Here is a 6,687-nt window from a genome sequence, read left to right on the forward strand (position 1 = left end):
CTGAACAAGGCAAGTCTATAAATGTAGTGCACCAAGGGCTGCCAACTTTTGAAGAAAGCTTGGAGTGAGATTTGCTATGTGAATTTCATTGCCCTCTGGCACTACCCCTAGACACATATTTAACTTTTTTTCCCAACTAATTTCCTGCAATTCTACATATGTTGACATGGCTTAGGCCCATGACCAGGGTGGAACATTTAAAAGAATTAAAACTACACCAAGGCTCTGCACAGGACATTTTAATATTAATGGCTAATGGCAGTTGACAACCAAATAATATATCATTGTCAATAGACTGCTTTCAAGGTAAGGTCACAAACATTTTGTAATTTGGGTGAACTATGTCTTTAAAAATAGGGATGGAAGAAAATTCTGCTTGTTCAGCTTGAGGGTTGGCCACCCATAATCTATGATTCCCAAGTGCTGAGTGTTTGAAAATGTTCTTGTTATAACAATGAATTTCTCAAAAATCTAATGATTATCAATATTCAGGTGGTTTATGCCTACTAGTTGAAGATCCTTGTCATCATCTTACTCTACATAGACTAAATATGATGTGTTTATGAGTTGTGAGTCCCCCTAAAATATCAGGAAAAAAATATTTGATTCCTGGAGCATTTAATATCCAATGCTTATTTGTAGGATTTATACAAAACTGTCCATGAATGGCTGCAAATACATAGCGTCATCTAATACATTTTCAAAGACACAAGTATCAGATATCAAATACAGTGCATTCGGAAAGTATTCAGACCCCTTCCCCTTTTCCACATTTTGCTACGTTAGTCTTTTTCTAAAATAGTTAAATAGAAACATTTTCCTCATCAATCTACACGTCACAACTTCCGCCTTAAGTCGGCTCCTCAGAAGCTCCGCCCCTGTGCTTTCATCTCAAAGAAGCTCAGCCCGGCGGAGCGGAACTATGATGTGGGGGACCGGGAGCTGTTGGCTGTGGTTAAGGCTTTGAAGGCATGGAGACATTGACTTGAGGGGGCTAAACACCCTTTCCTCATCTGGACTGACCACCGCAACCTGGAGTACATCCGGGCAGCGAGGAGACTGAATCCTCGTCTGGCAAGGTGGGCCATGTCCTACAGACCAGGTTCCCAGAATGTTAAGGCAGACACACTATCCCGGCTGTATGACACAGAGGAGCGGCCCATGGATCAGACTCCCATTCTCCCGGCCTCCTGCCTGGTAGTGCCGGTCGTGTGGGAGCTGGACGTGGACATTGAGCGGGCGTTGCGTACTGAACCCGCTCCACTCCAGTGTCCCGTCGGACTTCAGTACATTCCGTCTGCTGTCCGTGACCAGTTGATCTATTGGGCCCACACATCACCCTCCTCTGGTTATCCGGGGATCGGTCGCACGGTGCGCTGTCTGTCTGGGAGGTACTGGTGGCCCACCTTTGCTCGGGACGTGAGGGTTTATGTTTCCTCCTGCTCGGTGTGCGCCCAGTGTAAGGCTCCTAGACACCTGCCCAGAGGTAAGCTACATCCCTTACCCGTTCCACAATGGCCTTGGTCACACCCGTCGGTTGATTTTCTAACGGATCTTCCTCCCTCACAGGGGAACACCACAATCTTGGTCGTTGTGGGTCGTTTCTCTAAGTCCTGTCGTCTCCTCCCTCTGCCCGGTCTCTCTACGGCCCTACAAACTGTGGAGGCCCTGTTTACACATGTCTTCCGGCACTACGGGGAGCCTGAGGATATAGTGTCTGATCAGGGTCCCCTGTTCACTTCCAGAGTCTGGAGGGCGTTCATGAAACTTTTGGGGTCTCGATTAGCCTTACCTCGGATTTCCACTCCGAGAGTAATGGGCAGGTGGAGAGAGTGAACCAGGATGTGGGCAGGTTTCTGCGATCCTATTGCCAGGACCGGCCGGGGGAGTGGGCGGCGTTCGTGCCCTGGACAGAGATGGAGCAGAACTCGCTCCTCCACTACTCCACTAACCTCTCCCCCTTTCAGTGTGTATTGGGGTACCAGCCGGTTCTGTCACCGTGGCATCAAAGTCAGATCGAGGCTCCTGCGGTGGACGAGTGGTTCAGACGCGCGGAGGAGACCTGGGAAGCTGCCCATGGTCACCTCCAGCAGGCCGTGCTGCGCCAAAAGACCAGCCCGGACCGTCACCACAGTGAGGCCCCAGTGTTCGCACCAGGGGACAGGGTCTGGCTCTCGACCCGAAACCTGCCCCTCCGCCTGCCCTGCCGGAAGCTGGGCCCGCGGTTTGTGGGGCCGTTCAAAGTCCTGAGGAGAGTGAACGAGGTATGTTACAGGTTACAGCTCCCCCCCCCGATTACCATATTAACCTCTCGTACCATGTGTCTCTCCTTATGCCAGTGGTGACTGGTCCGCTCCAGGAGTCTTAAGGTACGGGAGGTTCCTCCGCCCCCTCTGGACAACGAGGGGCCCCCGGCGTACTCCGTCTGTTCCGCCCTGGATTCAAGGCGTCGGGCGGGGGGCCTTCAGTACCTCGTGGAGTGGGAGGGGTACGGTCCGAAGGAGAGGTGCTGGGTTCTGGTGGCTGATGTAATAGACCCTGAACTACTGCGTGAGTTCCACCGTTGCCGGCCGGATTGCCCTGCACCTCACCTTCCGGGTCGTCCCCGAGGCCGGTGTCGACGCACCGCCGGAGCCACGCGTCGGGGGGGTACTGGATTCAAGTCGGCTCCACTCCTTGTTCGGGCGGCGTTCGGCGGTCGACGTCACCGGCTTTCTAGCCATCGCTGCTCCATTTTTCATGTATCCACTTGTTTTGTGTCTTGTTCCCTGCACACCTGCTTTTCATTCCCCAATCAATCCATATGTATTTATTCCTCTGTTCCCCATCATGTCTTTGTGTAAGATTGTTTGTGTTACGTGTATTTTGGAATTGTGGATATTGTTACGCGCATTACTTTTTGTCTATGTTCCGTGTTTGGGCACATTTTATGTTACTTTGTGCTGTCATTTTGGACCGGAATAAAAAGTGTGACTGTTCACTACACTCTGTTCTCCTGCACCTGACTTCGCCTCCAATACACACTCCTAACATGATACCCCATAATGACAAAGTGAAAACAGTTAAAAAACAAAACATTTTAGCAAATGTATTACAAATAAAAAACAGAAATACGTTAATTACATAAGTATTCAGACCCTTTGCTATGACACTCTAAATTGAGCTCAAGTGCATCCTGTTTCCATTGATCATCCTTGAGAGGTTTCTACAACTTGATTGGAGTCCACCTGTGGTAAATTAAATTGATTGGACATGATTTGGAAAGGCACAAACCTGTCTAAATCAAATCAAATTTATTTGTCAAATACACATGGTTAGCAGATGTTAATGCGAGTGTAGCGAAATGCTTGTGTGTGACAATACAGAGGCGGATGCAAGATGCAAGCAACGATGCTTTAATGAATACAGTTTACAGCAGCAACAGGACAGACAGACTGTACTCAGACGGAATCCGACCCAGGGACTAGGGCGCATCTTCCTATGATAGCGTGCTGAGAAATCCAGGGGAGTGTGTCCGGATGGGTAGGAAGGAGCACAGCAGATAATCCACACAAGGGCGGCGAGAGATGAGCACGGACACACGACACAACCTCAGGGAAGTAACAACGATCTGACAACAAGAAACACTGGTTACAGAACATATAAAGGGAAGATAAGTGATTCCAGCTGGTGCAGACAATCAGGCCGAGATTGGGAACCACGCCCACACAAACACGGGAGAGAGAGAGAGAGAGAAAGAGAAAGAGAGAAGGAGGCAGTGGATTCATGAACCGTGACAATACCCCCCCCCTAGGAACGCCTCTTGGCGTTCCCAGGCGAATTTACCTGTCGATTGAAATCATCGATAAGGAGTGATCCAGAATGTCCCTAGCAGGTACCCAACTTCTCTCCTCCGGGCCGTAACCCTCCCAGTCCACCAGGTACTGGAATCCGCGTCCCCTCCTTCTAGAGTCCAAAATACGATTGACAGAAAAGGTGGGTTCCCCATCAACAAGTCGTGGCGGCGGGGGAACCGGGACCGGCGGGTTAATGTGTGCCTGAAACACAGGTTTTATTTTAGACACATGAAAGGTAGGATGAATTCTCCTATACGCCGGAGGAAGCTTGAGCCGGACCGCCACCGGACTAATGATCCTGGTGACTTTGAACGGGCCGATAAATTTGGGGGCAAGCTTGTTCGAAACGGATCGGAGTGGAATGTTCTTAGTAGAAAGCCACACTCTTTGGCCAACGACGTATACCGGAGGCTTCGACCGGTGGCGATCGGCCTTAGCCTTGGTGCGCGCCCCCACCCGGAGAAGAGTCTCACGGGCTCTGCTCCATGCGTGACGGCACCTCTGGATGAAAGCGTGAGCGGAGGGAACAGTGACCTCGGACTCCGTACTGGGAAAGATAGGTGGCTGGTAACCTAAACTACACTCAAACGGAGAGAGACCCGTGGCTGCCACTGGCAACGAATTGTGAGCGTACTCAACCATAGAGAGTTGTTGACTCCAGGAAGAGGGATTCTTAGAAACCAAACATCGCAACACTCTCTCCAAATCTTGGTTGGCCCTCTCCGTTTGACCGTTGCTCTGGGGATGAAACCCTGAAGACAGGCTGACACTCGCTCCCAGTAACCTACAAAACTCTTGCCAAAACTTGGACACAAATTGGGGCCCCCTGTCAGAAACTACGTCCATCGGCAGGCCATGTAAGCGAAAGACGTGATCCACGACAGTTACCGCTGTCTCCTTGGCAGATGGTAATTTACACTTGTGTCTATAAGGTAGTAGTTTTGGAATTGTTAGGTTAGATTACTCGTTGGTTATTACTGCATTGTCGGAACTAGAAGCACAATGTCACGGTTCATGAATCCACTGCCTCCTTCTCTCTTTCTCTTTCTCTTTCTCTCTCTCTCTCTCTCCCGTGTTTGTGTGGGCGTGGTAGGCTGTAGGCTGTCTCGTCGTTGTTGGTAATCAAGCCTACCACTGTAGTGTCGTCCGCAAACTTGATGATTGAGTTGGAGGCGTGCATGGCCACGCAGTCGTGGGTGAACAGGGAGTACAGGAGAGGGCTCAGAATGCACCCTTGTGGGGCCCCAGTGTTGAGGATCAGCGGGGTGGAGATGTTGTTACCTACCCTCACCACCTGGGGGCGGCCCGTCAGGAAGTCCAGTACCCAGTTGCACAGGGTGGGGTCGAGACCCAGGGTCTCGAGCTTGATGACGAGTTTGGAGGGTACTATGGTGTTAAATGCTGAGCTGTAGTCGATGAACAGCATTCTCACATAGGTATTCCTCTTGTCCAGATTGGTTAGGGCAGTGTGCAGTGTGGGGTCGAAGGAATTGTCCGTAGAGCTCCGAGACAGGATTGTGTCGAGGCACAGATCTGGGGAAGCCCGGCCAAACTGAGCAATCAGGGGAGAAGGGATTTGGTCAGGGAGGTGACCAAGAACCCAATGCTCAATCTGACAGAGCTCCAGAGTTCCTCTGTGCCGATGGGAGAACCTTCCAGAAGGACAACCATCTACGCAACACTCCACCTATCAGGCCTTTATGGTGGAGTGTACAGACAGAAGCCACTCCTTAGTAAAAGGCACATGACAGCCCGTTTGGAGTTTGGCAAAAGGCACCTAAAGGACTCTCAGACCATGAGAAACAAGATTCTCTGGTCTGATGAAACTGTAAGGTTCTGCTTTTCTTTTCTTAGTCAACCTTGTGTACTTTTTCTTTGTGTTCTTGAACATAGCCCTGTCTTTCATTTTTGTCAATTGATGTCACCTGTGTTGGTTTCTCACCTGGTCTCATCAGCTCCCTATTTAGTTCCGTTCTTTCTGTTTGTATGCTTGTGAGGTATTGTTTGTTTTTGACTGCCTACCCGTGTTTGACCATTGCCTGCCTGTGACCACGATTCCTGTGTGATGGCTTACTAAACATCTGCTGCGCTCTGCGTGTGAACCTACACCTTTTTCTCCCTGAGTATTCATTACAGAAACAAAGATGTCTTAAAAACGTGTTTTTGCTTTGTCATTACAGGGAATTGTGTGTGGATTGATAAGGAAACATTTTTATTGTATCCATTTTGGAATAAGGCTGTAACGTAAAATTTGGAAAAAGTCAAGGGGTCTGAATACTTTCCGAAGGCACTGTATGTGATTACATTGGCGAAATTGTGAAGAAGTGGAATAATAAAATAAGTTTGAGTAATAACAGTAGTGTTCTTCCTGACAAGCACGGTATTTACCCTATATTTTAGCCCACTGTTAAGAATGAGAATTGTTCCCCAGATCAGACAAAATAAAGTAAATAGGTAATACAATTTCCTGAAGACAAGATGACATACATTTGCGCCTACACCCTAACCGAATACGTTGTCTATGTATTGCCCCCCCTTTAGAAACAAATTTAGGGGACTAGTGCAAGTGTGGATTAAATTGACTTTAGTACATGCAGTCAATAGGCTGCATTCTACAATAGGCAATGAGAGTAATAGCAACCTAATTGTATTGACAACATTGTACATAAAACAGCGCTAACGTGCTGCTCTTTGTACACTTTTATACACTCGGCAGAGAACGTTCTCTCTCCATTCAACTCAAAGCTAATTTCTCTCACCTAATTTGCTCACATTGTATATAGACTTGTTTTTTTTATTTTTTATTTTTATACTGTATTATTGACTGTATGTTTGTTTTACTCCATGTGTA

Source organism: Oncorhynchus nerka, linkage group LG1 (genome assembly GCF_034236695.1).
Source record: "Oncorhynchus nerka isolate Pitt River linkage group LG1, Oner_Uvic_2.0, whole genome shotgun sequence".
Lineage (NCBI taxonomy): Eukaryota > Metazoa > Chordata > Actinopteri > Salmoniformes > Salmonidae > Oncorhynchus > Oncorhynchus nerka.